Here is a 12588-nt window from a genome sequence, read left to right as displayed (position 1 = left end):
CAGGATTCATGGAAATCCAAAGAAGAATAATCCAACCCAACTCTGAGTGGAGAGAAAATGGGGATAATATAGAAAAAGGAAAGGCAAGAAAAGCTTTCTGAAGATGTGTAGGCTCAAATAGTTAGGGATGAATAGCAGTGATACAAAGAAATGGAGTAATGGGAAATGCTTGCTTGATAAACTCTAAACTACCAATAATTTAAACCATAAAAGTTTATCTTCCATTTACATAGCTTTCCAATATGAATGCTCCTGCTCAGAGGGCAGCTTTCCCATAGTTGGTGATTTGGATGGTGCTTGAATTGGAGGGACCCTGGGCAAATATTTTTAATGGGACTTCTGTCTATATAAACAAGTTGATTAACAAAATTACAAAACGCATGTAAAAAATTATGAAAGTCACTGTGACTATTGAAATATAGTGATTTATTGAAGAAGATTTAGAGTAACATGGAGAAAAGAGGTAGCTATATGATTTTTTATTCTCTAATCACTGTATATGAAGACCCTTCATAATATCTCAATACCATTTCTTTGTGTTCTTTATTGTCAAATATGTGGTTCCTGCTTAATTTCATCTCTCTGACTTTAGGAAAAAAAAAAAAGAGCAACCCTGTTATTAACCACAATGCTGTTACTCTTAAGAACCTATTTATATTGAAACAAATGGACATTTTTGCCTCTGCAGTTCTACAATACAATGTATTCAATGCTGGTTGCACTGGTAGTCATGACACTGCATTGTCCATCATGAATGATGGCTTTTAGGGAATCTCTCAAAGGCTGCTTTTGCGCTTTGTTGGTGATGACCAAAAATGCAAATCCTTCTGAGATATGCAGAAAAATGTGACCAATAATTTGCTTTATAGTCATGACTTCTTTTTGAAATTTTACACTATAAAATTTCTATTCTCTTAAACTCTTCACAATAAAAGTTGTCTTCTCTTGAACTCTTTAGGCCATAATCATTACATGCCTAGAATGTGAACTCTTTCAATGTTGACCACATCCCTGACTTCAACATAGAACTCAAGCAAGGAAAGTAGGCTAGAGTCTGTGGGCAGAGTAAAAGGAGTCATTTCATTGCTGCAAGAAAGTCCATCCCTCAACTAACACAGCTTTAAAACAACCTGAAAGCAAGTGAAACCACAGATAAGAAGGATCCATTGACATTGTGAAGATCTCAAAAGTCCTCAGACAAGACCGGTTATGGCCACCCTTAGAGGACTGCTGGATAGACACTGGCATTGAGCTTATGTGGAGATGAATGACTGCCCTGAGTGCCAACAACAGAAAGTGCATAGGATAAAGAGAGAGTTGACACAGGAACTCATACCCCTGAGGTAACATACCATACACCGAAAGTTAGCAGTGGACAATAAGTAGCTTAGAGCCCTGAACTTGTCCTGTCATATATCCAATGTCAGCACCACTCTGGAAACACAATCCCACATAATCCCCTAAAAGAGGTATTCAAGCCAGTGGAAATGATCCTTTCACTATACTAACTTCTGAAACCAGGATACTACCCAAATCCCAAGTGTAAGTCTTTAGGCATAAGTCCCAGAGCTCCCCTGGGCCTCTGGTCCACCATTTGGTCTACACACCAGCTAGAGGCAGGAGTAGCTCCTTAGTCTGTGGAGCCCAGTGCAAAATCAGAGTGTGGTTCTCTTGTTAAAAAATTATTAAGAATTCTAAGATAATGACAGCAGAACCATAAACCAAACATAGGGCCCTTATAAGCACAAGGCCCATGCATCTGCACAGGTCACATGTCCATGAAGCCAGCCTGACTTTGAGAGAGGGTCAGAGATCAACCCCAAGAAGGAAAAATGGGGACTAGTTTAAGCTCAGGTCACCCTGCCCAGACAACTGCCAGCCTTGCTGGTGCCAGGCACTGAGGGGGTTGGCAGTTGGAATTCTGGACATAGGTGAGATTAGCTAGAATATCAATAAATCCATGGATACTTAGCATTATGAATGAGTGAATAAGAGTGAGTGAGTGAATGAATGAATGAAGATATATTTACTTCTTCCTATATCTGTTATTCTATCACATTTAGGCCTAGTTTACTTAAATAAAAAAATAGCAATTAGCCTTGGATCCCTATCTTATAGCAGAACAAATTCCAGGTGGATTCATATATCTAAGTATAAAAGGCAAAACTTTAATACCTTTAAAAGAAAAAAAACAGGAGAATATCATCATGAACTCAGAGTAAAGGTACATTTCTTAAAGAAGGCATAAAAGTGAACACCATAACGGAAAATATTAAAAAATTAATTGTGATGAATTAAAACTTCTGTCTAATAAGACTCCCCAAATAAAGTGAAAATTCAAGTCACGGATGTATAAAATAGTTACAGAACATGTAACTGTCCAAGGGTAATGTATGTTATGTATACATGCCAACATATTTAAAAAACCTACGACTCAATAAGAAAAAAGACAACCCAACAGAAAAATGGAAAAATAATAAGGAGCAAATAGTTCACAAAAATGAAGCTGTAGGGTTGTTATGAAAGGTTGCTAATTTTCACTGACCATCAGAGGGATGTACATTAAAGCCACAATTTTATGTCATCCAAATGACAACAGTTAGGAAGGCTTACAATAGCAGGTATTGGGGAAGACATGGAGTGAGGGGAAGTCATCTGCTGGGGGCAGGGGGTAAATTGATATAACCACTTTGTAAAGTAATGCAGCATATTTAGTAACAGTGGAGATGCTTATAGCTTACTAGCCACCCATTCTATTTCTAGAGAATGTCATACATATGCACAATAGACAGATTTTTATCACAGCATTATTCACAATAACAGAAAATTGGAAACCATGGGAGCATAGGTACATTTGGTTAAGTCATATAAATAGCATACTGTACAGAAGTTGAAATACATGAACTAGAGGGACGCCTGGGTGGCTCAGTCAGTTAAGTGTCCCACTTCAGCTCAGGTCATGATCTTGCAGTTTGTGAGTTCGAGCCCCGTGTCGGGCTCTGTGCTGACAGCTCAGAGCCTGGAGCCTACTTCAGATTCTGTGTCTCCCTCTCTCTCTACACCTCCCCTGCTCATGCTCTGTCTGTCTCTCTCAAAAATAAAATAAACATTAACAACAACCAAAAAAAATACATGAACTAGAGCTACAGTTATCAGCATGGCTAAATTATAAAAACATAGGGGAGTAAGGCCTGCTGCAAGTTGACAAGTTTATGTACAATTTTAAAATGCACAAAATAATGTTCTATTTTGCTTATTATGTATACACACATGTAATAATATAAAAAAAGCCATGGGAATGATAAACACAAATTTTCAGGGGAGTGTTTACTTCTGTTATAGAAGGGAGAGTATTGGGTTAAAACATGGGAGGTTTTTCTTTTAAAGGTTTATTTATTTTTGAGAGAGAGAGAGTGTAAGTAGGGAAGGGGCAGAGAAAGGGAGACAGAAGATCTGAAGCAGGCTCCACACTGACAGCAGTGACTCGATGTGGGGCTCAAACTCACAAACTGTGAGACCATGACCTAAACTAAAGTCAGACACTCAACCAACTCAGCCTCCCAGGTGCCCCTAAAACATGGGAGTTTTAATTCATATCTGTAATGTTTTATTTCTTTGAAAAGTATAAAGCATATGGCAAAATGTTAGGAATTGATAGTGTGCCATTCTCTGTACTACTCTCTGTACATTCTCTTAGTCTTTGTACTCGTTGATATATTTGAAATATTTAAAAATTAAATATTCAAAGGTTTAAATAATGACATTCACCTCATCTATAAAGCATCCGTCTAAAGCAGAACGTGGTGAGTGTCCTTCCATTGACCTCTTGGGGATATTGTTATTGTTGAACTTATCATACTGACTATTACAGTTTGATTGTCTATCTACCTGCTGCACTAGTCCAGAGTTCTTTGAGGGCAAGTTCCATATCTCACTCTTTTCTGTATCTTCAGCCTAAAACAGAGTTAGTTGAATAAATATTACTAAATAATTGTTTTATGATGAATGAATCAACCAGTCTAATTCCTAGGAAAGAATGCAAAGCTCTTTCCTCCCTTTCCCTGGCTTCCGCTTATACCCTCTGAACCCCTCTTCCAGGCTCTTCTCCCTCTTCCTCGTAAGCAGCTGCAGTTATTTTAATTGGAAAAAAAATATTAAAGAAAAATTTGAGGGTGCTTTTAAATATTTCTGTAAGAAAATGGCCCTTGTGATTGAAAGCCATTAACTGGTTGTAATGTAACTTTTAAAATACATTTGTTATCTGAAGCAAAGCAATTTTGTCTGTTGCTATTAACACTAGAGTTTTGAATACATTAGGATTTATGGCTTCTTTCTTTCCAAGAAAGGGAGTCGAATCACCTTGAGATAGAAGTAAACAGTTGGCACTGTTAACATACTGGACAAGTGACACCGATGGCCAAGAAATTCAGTGTATAGGGTGCATCCCACCCTAAATCCAAAGTACAGTTCTGCCAGCATTGCAGCATTGGCCAAGTTGTAGACCCTTTTTTTTTTTTTTTAATTTTTTTAAGGTTATTTATCTATTGTGAGAGAGAAAGAGAGTTTGAGCTGGGGAGGGGCAGAGAGAGGGAGAGAGAAAATCCCAAGCAGGCTCTGCACTGTCAGAGCAGAGCCTGATTCAGGGCTTGAACTCATGAACCATGAGATCATGACCTGAGCCAAGATCAGGAGTCTGTTGCTTAACTGAATGAGCCACCCAGGCACCCCTAGATTCTTTTTTTTTTAACGTTTATCTACTTTTGAGAGAGAGATAGAGACAGAGCACAAGCAGGGGAGGAGCAGAGAGAGAGGGAGACACAGAATGTGAAGCAGGCTCCAGGCTCTGAGCTGTCAGCACAGAGCCCAACTGATGCAGGTCTCAAACCCACAAACCGTGAGATCATGACTTGAGGCGAAGTCGGACACTTAACCAACTGAGCCACCCAGGTGCCCCTACTAAGTTACAGATTCTTAAGGAATCCTGGGAAACTAGCTTTCAACAGGAAATCAAGAATAGGGAACAGCTTGTGAAGAGAAGGGAAATCAAGGCAGATATCACAGGGGCCTAATGACCCAGACTGGTCTGTTTTGTTTTCTATTGCAAGAAACAAGGGAAGGTCAGCTCCAATTAAAGAGCCAGGGTCAGGGCATTTACCTATGAGGGCTCAGTCTGGCAAGGTAATAATAATAGTTAACAACGAATAGCTTTCAGCTACCTTAGATTTGCTGCATGATTTGCTGGAGGTTTTATACTTGTTATCTCCTGTTCCTCACAGTATTCTTTCCATTTGTCTTTCCATTTCACTGATGAAGACTCAGATTTAAGGAGGTTAAAAGTTTTTCTGAGAGTCATGCAGCCAGAAGCAAAGCCAAAATTTAAATCTAAGACTGCCAGTCTCCTTGTTTTTTTTTTTTAATTATACCAAATTTAACAAACTGGCACACAAAACTATCTAATAAGAGATAGCCTGTGAAGAAGAGCTAACGCAAGGTATGGAGCACACAGGGGAAGTCTCCTCATAGGGCGCCAGGCCCTGGCCTTCACATCCGTCAGCCCATCTGTCTCTCTACTACTCCAGAAATGAAGTCAGATGCATGTGGGCAAGATGTGGGTTCAAAGCCCAACTGCAACATTACCATACAGCATGACTACTTAGCAAAAAATTTTGTAACAGTGGCTTAAAATATATAAGTTGATATCCCTCAGAACTCAGATATTTTCCTGTCAAAGCCCAGGGCAAGGGGAGAGGCACAGAGGGGCACATTCATCCTGCTGAGGAGCTCTGGGAAGCTTGGAAGAAGAGGAAGGATGTGCACTAGGCTTGAAGCGTGAGTAGAGCTCTATAATTAGGCAGTGCAGCCCCAGGAAACACAGGCCTGACTCTGAATCCTCACTTTCCTCTCTAATAGCCATGTGCCCTTGTACATGCCACCTAATTATTCTGAGCCCTATTTACTTTTTAAACTAAAGCAGTAACAGTAGATATCACTTACTGAATGTTATATATATATTATCTGATGTAATCCTTACTGATCCCTTGAGGTCGGTGCTATTTTTGTCCTCTAAGATTCCTTTACCTTCCAGATCTGTAGTGCACTAATCTCCAGGACAATGGTTGTCACCATCTGGGAGTAATGTGATTTGAGAGGCAGTGGGGGAGGGGGTGCCGAGTGGGCATCAGAGAAAAACAAGGCTGTTTGTGGAATCAGAAAGACATTGAGAGACAACACAAGTTCACATCATACTCAGAAATTCATGCTTCTGCCACGTCACCCAGAGTTTTAAGAGCAGTGGCTTAGAAACAAGAGCCATGTATTATAGCTACACTAGTAATAACCTCATGCTTTCATGCAACACTTTTCCACATGGCATCTCATTTTATCTTAATAGTCTTTAAGGCAAGATGAAAGAAACCTAAAACATTACTGTATGCTCTTAGGCAGGTCACTTCCCCCTCTCTGAGCCTCTGTACAGTGCCTGACCAAAATGCAATCATATTCAATAAATGTTTAATGTAATAACATAAAATTCAGAGATGCTATTGCAATCAAGTTGGATAATATGGAGAGTGTCTTATAAGCTGTGTTTCACCCATTTATAATAAGTGTCAAATTGGCTCTTATCTAGGATTGTGGTTCATTTCTGGAAGGATCTTATCTGGGATAAGGGAGCCTGGTAAAGGAAGCAATTTTGCTAAGATCTTGACAGGCTTTCAAGTATGCTGGGGTTCAAGACTGATTTTCAGTCCCAAAAGTCAGGAGAAGTGGTGGCAGGGAAAAGGAATTGTAGTCCAAATTAGGAAACTGAGGCATATGTCCAGTTGTGGGACTGAGTATAGATAGGGAAGCATGCTGCTTAGGGCTGCAAGACCAATTACTGAATTACTCATCATCTGTCTACTGATGATCCTTGGTCTGTCTTTCCATGTTTCTGCTCCCAATCAAGAGCTCAGCAATTCATTTGAGGCTCAATTCTCAATTTACCTAATTTTATCAGGCTTCTCTACCTCTGGGCTAGACTGGTTTTAGGCAAATGCCAAGCACGTTGTTCCTGCTCTGAGCCAAGTCCCAGCAGCCTGTCTCTCTGGGAGGTGTCTGCAGCATGGGCTAAATTTACTATTCCTCTCTGGGAGTCTTAAATAGTACATGGTGGCCTTTTCATCTACCCATACAGCATTATTAATACATCCTCAGAGCTTAGGATCAGATGGATGGAAATCTGTGAAGCTGAAAGGAGAAAAGAAACTTACCTTCACTGAACATCTGCTGGGTCCCAAACACTGAGCCAGATACCTTCCATCCTCAGTGGGAGTTTGCCATATTTGCTGGTGCCCCAACCCCTTTCAATACTCTCCTTCATTAGTCCTTCCACCTCACAGTAAGAGTTGTAAGAGTCACTTCCCTAGTCACTCCCACAGCTGGGGCACAGGTATGTGATGTAAGCTCCTCCAATCAGAAGCACCCCCACAGAAAATCAGTTCTAAATGGGCAACTGTGAAGCCTTGGCAGTAGAGGTAACCTTGAGTTCCTGGCCTGGGAATGTCCTAAGTCCTGGCAGCATAGTAGTTGGAATAAAGTTGAATTGGTGGCATGGAAGTGGCAGGAATGCTAACTGTAGCATCCGGTACTTAGTGGTAAGGGTGGCAGCTGTGATTTTCTCATCAGACTAGTTCCGTAGCATGGCTTTGGGCATGGAGCTTAGCCTCCAACCTGGTTTTCTGGACCTTCCGTTCAGTCTTTGAGATACTAAGCTTCCTTTAATAAGTTCCTTTTATGCTTAATCAATGAGTTTGTTTCTGTTACTGACAACTAAGAACTGATACCCATCCATTATCTCAGTTGCTCCCCATATGTCCTAGTAGGAAGGCATTACTATCCCCATTTCCACACATGGAAACAGTCTCAGAGACTAAAGAACTCACCCAAGGTTTCACATCCAGGGATTTATCTAATTCCAATGCCTATAACCTTTTCTCTGTAGCACACTCTCCCCTACCTTGGAGCTCACTGCGTCAGCATTCCTTCTTCCTCCACTCAGAAGCTGGAGGACATTGGGAAGTTGGAAGAGATGTCATGGGCAGGAGAGGGGAGTACTCTCATCCCCTCTACATCTGCCTTGTGTGTTTTCCAAGAATGTGAATATGTATACCCTTTATTTATCCACTTGCTTTTGTCCTCTGATCCCAACCTCCCCTGAGAAGATTTCATTGACCACCCTATCTAATTAACTCCTCCCTGCCCCTCCCACTTTGTATCATATCACTCTACTTTGTCTCCTTCATATCTGATATTATCTGATATTATCCTGCTCATTTCCTTGGTCACTTGATGTTCTTCTACTTCACACCAGAATGTGACGTCCATAAGGCAAAGCTTTTTGTGCCCAAGCATGTATCCTTATGCCTAGTACAGTGGCTAGCAGTTAGTAGATGCTGAAGAAATGTTTGTTGAATGAATGAATGAATGAATAAATGAGAAAACAAGTAGATAAATTATTTGGAATCAATTTTCAATCTATACAGTTGAAAGAACTTGGCTTTGGAATTAGACAAAAACCAAGTTTAAGTCTTGATTTCCCAATGTATTATTTGTGTGACTGGGAGAATTATGTAGTGTCCCTGATCTTTTTTTTTTTCTCATCTTTATAATAGAGATAGTAATTCATCCCTCATAATGCCATCATAGGGGTAAGTACAATAAAGTGTTGTGCCTCAACATTTCACTTTATTTTCTCCTACTTGCTCAACAATTCTGGTCCAAAGTACCACAATTGAGATAAGTTGGTCTTTTCCATAAATGGCTTGGATAATAAAACACAGTAACTTCCCTTCAATTCTCTTCACATATAGTTAGTATTAGTTGCTTTTGCACAGAAGCCAGAGAATCTCACCAGAGAAGCTCTTCTTCCCAGATACTAACACAGCAGTCCTAACTCCTTATGTTTTTGCTTACCATACCAGTCTGTATTGACCAGTCATTTCTCTGAAAAACTGGAGTAAAAGATGAGACAGCTGATTTTATTACCAACTCTGAAACTGATGTCTGTGTCACCTCTGCTCTCTGGACCTCAGATTTTTTAAATCTCTAAAATGACAGGTTTGGACCAAAACACTTGTTAAACATCCCCAAATCTTAATACGGTATGACTTTGTTTACATATTTCTGCCCAGATTTTCAAAACCCCTGAGAAAAAAGCTGTTGGACCATGTTATGTTATGGCTATACATACCAAGATGTAATGAGATGGACTTAAAATTGTGGTAGGTGGGCTGAGGTAAAACAGAGGAGAATGGGAAGGATCCTTGGCATAATTGCAATATAAAAACAACAATGAGATACACAAATTGTAGAATTGTGTCAAAAGCACACACCATGTGGCATGGCTGGTATGGTCTGGCCAGGAGACCAGAAAGGGGAGCTGGGAATCCTTGAGATGGGTCCTGATGAATTCTCACTGATCTCATTCAGCTCACGTTGGCTGTTCTTGAAGTCCCTAAAACTTCTCCCACGCTCTTATTTCCAGCACAGCTTTCTGAAATCAGACCCTCAAATAGTATTTGTGTTGTACCTACTTAGCCCTTGGCACTCTGCAGAGCTCTGAGCATACAGCTAGGGATCAAATATGGTTCAACTCATAAGAAGTTTATAGTGCTTACAAATACTTACATTTGACTAGTTGGTGACCTTGGGAAAGTTACTTAATCTCTCTGTGTCACATTTTCTGCATGTATTAAAATGGGGACAGTAAATTACTTACGTCTAGGGTTATTGCTAGGATTATGTGCATAGCCAACAATGCACTGATATAAAATGCAGGATTCAGATTATATTCATAAAACAACTTTAGTTTTTACTCCTATTGGTATCTCACATCTATTCCAGATTGGTAGTCTTTCCTCTGCCCTGAATGAAAGTTCCCTATTTAGGTAATAGAAAGTACTCAATCATTCTAATTAACAAATACAACCTCAGTAATTAAAAATTTCCAATCCCAAACAATAATCAAAACTCTGAGCTTGACTGAATGTCTTCTTCCCTCATACCTCCACTCTCCTCCAAACCCAGCCAAGGTTGAAATGAGGACAGAAGAAGTACAAAGGGAACAAAAAGAGCTGACTTGCCTGACACTCTCCTAAGCTGCTTCAGGCTCTCTATGCCTGGTAGATATTTGCAGCTGATTCTCTCTTGGGTAGGTGCTTTGATGGGTTCTTTGGAGGATCCTCTGCTTGCCTGCAGCCATCACCTTGGGATGCATCCTTTCCCTGCCACTGTCACTAACCCCGCATTTCCTGTTTTTCTGGTGGTCTACCATATACACAGATTGCACAGAAGTTGAAATGGCATCAAACTGTTTCTGTCAACCATGTGCCCCACATCTGCTCAGAATCCTTTGCCCTGGGAAGCACTAGGATCATACCCAGTCTCAGTGCAGCTACGTCTTCACTTTTGCCATTGTCTCTCACTCACTAGATTTCTCCGGAAGGAGCAAGAATTCAACAGACTGTTCCTGTCTCTCCCTGTGCAGTGATGAAGGGTAGAGGACCTCCTCTGGGGGCATGGAATATGCAACTCTTGGCATCAAAAATCTCCCTCATAAAACCCTCTCTTTAATTTCCAATCCTTTTTTCCTCTGTATCCTTCAGTGTGTGAGGTTTTTCAAGAGTCTTGTAATAAATTTTTAGATACATACTTGGAAATTCTGTATAAACTTTGATATTTCTTTGGGTATTCCAAATAAGCATTTCTCATTTCCTGATGCCTCTGATGAAACACCCACTTTAGCATCCTGGAACACAAAGCAAGTAAGTGCTCACTATATGCTACTGTCATTATTACAGGCTCCCTTTTTGTCAGTTCAAATAGGCATCCCTTTAGTTTTCTTCTGGTCTTTTATGCATGCATCTCTTATGTCAGATGACCAGGACTGCAATAGTACCTCCCTTTTCTTTAGGTATCCTTCCTTGCCTACATACAAAGTGTTAAGGAACTGTCATTGCACTAAAGGCCACGTGAATAAAGAAGTGAATACTGTCATTATGATTCCTCAGAAAAGTCATCACTGCTTCACCTTTGGTCTTTCAGACATATTTAATCCTCTGAAATTGGTGAATCAAAAAACACAAGAGAGTGAAAAATAGATGAGGTAAATTTCAGAAAATGGTGGCCTGGAGACAAACGAAGTCTAAATTAGAGCAGGTGTTTATTGAGCCCATTAACAGGGAGGAGGGTGTGACAGAGTTCAGGAGACAGTAGAAACACTGGGGTTTTCACAGGAAATCGGAAAGCAGATGGCAAGTGGATGAATCCGTGAAAGACGGCAAAGCTATCTGCAGAGTGGCCAAGCTCAACAAGGGCAGCTGCGGCAGGCAGGCTGTCACTGGGACTCAGGGAAAGAAATGAAGGCAGGCTGGCAGAGAAGGCCAAGGAAGCAAGAGCAAAGGGAGGGCAAGAGGGCTAGATTTACAAACTGCTGACAAAGCACAAGGCAAACACACAAAGAGCCGGGGCACTAGGTCAGTGCAGGGAGTTCTAGTCCCAACTTTGACAGTGCTTTGCTCTGTGCCTTAAAGAAGTCTTTTGCCCTCTCTAGCTTTCTCTTTTCTACATTGGTAAGTCAAAAGAGATTGTCCAAATACTCTCTAAGGACTTGTCTTCCACCCTTTGTGAAAAATCATCTTGCTTTTGTGGGATGATGCTAAGAAAGGTATTTTGTATTTTAAACCTCAGTATGTTTCTAGTACCCTATTCTCCTGGTTCAGATGCTCTCATTTTTTAAGATTAAAAAGGAAGAAGAAGAATGAAGGGATGGAAGGAAGGGTTTAAAGGACAATCGTTTATTCATACGTTAGTGTGAGATTGCTCAATCAGATTGTTTTTCTATCATGCCTCATCTGAAATCAGTTGCATTGAAGGACTGGGCTATTTGATGAGAGTGAGTAACCTAGGAGGCAATTTGGAACATGATGCACTTTGAAGAGTGGGGAAGGCTTTGGTGAGTTAATGCAGTGAGAAGCTTGGGATAGTATTCCTTTCTTCTTTCTTTTTCCAACCCTGGTTTGAGCACTTAAAGCTCTCAACTTTCAGTTGAGTTTAGAGCAGAAAAATGGGAGAGGATGGGACAGCTGAGAAGCATCAGCCTCAGAGGTGTTTTGGATTTAAATACAATGAAAGGAGAATAATAGCCTGAATTTGGGATTAAAGACAAAGGTGAGTGCTGCTCTCCCCCATTCTCTACCTTATCTTCATCTGTCCATTCATTCATTCTGCAAGTATTTATTGAGACCCTACTCTAATTAAGGTCAATATACTATTGAAACCATACAATGTAAGCACAGTGCTAGAGACAAAGCCTGAGTAAGGAGTCTCTGCCCCTTGCAGAGACTTCATTGTAGCAGACAGACCAACAATAAGCCACTAAGCACATAGTTATTGAACAGTGTGATGAAGGAGAAGCTCAGCGTGCTAAGAAACCATACAGCCGGGAGATCTGACCTATCCTGGAATGTCAGGAGAGGCACTTTTGAGCTGAGCTCTGAAGAAGGAAGGAAGAGCTAGCAGGATGAGGGCAAGGAGGAGAGAAGTTGGCAA

The 12588-nt window shown here is 40.6% G+C and overlaps 1 protein-coding gene across 9 annotated transcripts in view; it reads left to right on the top strand.

The window, feature by feature from the left end:
- LOC101099137 (AGBL carboxypeptidase 4) overlaps positions 1-12588 on the top strand; it is a 1457496-nt gene that overhangs the window by 1019870 nt on the left and 425038 nt on the right. The gene's annotated exons all lie outside the window — the stretch shown is intronic.

Source organism: Felis catus, chromosome C1, assembly GCF_018350175.1.
Source record: "Felis catus isolate Fca126 chromosome C1, F.catus_Fca126_mat1.0, whole genome shotgun sequence".
In the NCBI taxonomy this organism is placed as follows: Eukaryota; Metazoa; Chordata; class Mammalia; order Carnivora; family Felidae; genus Felis; species Felis catus.
Note: the sequence above shows the minus strand (reverse complement) of the source record. Positions and strands in the feature narration are given on the sequence as shown.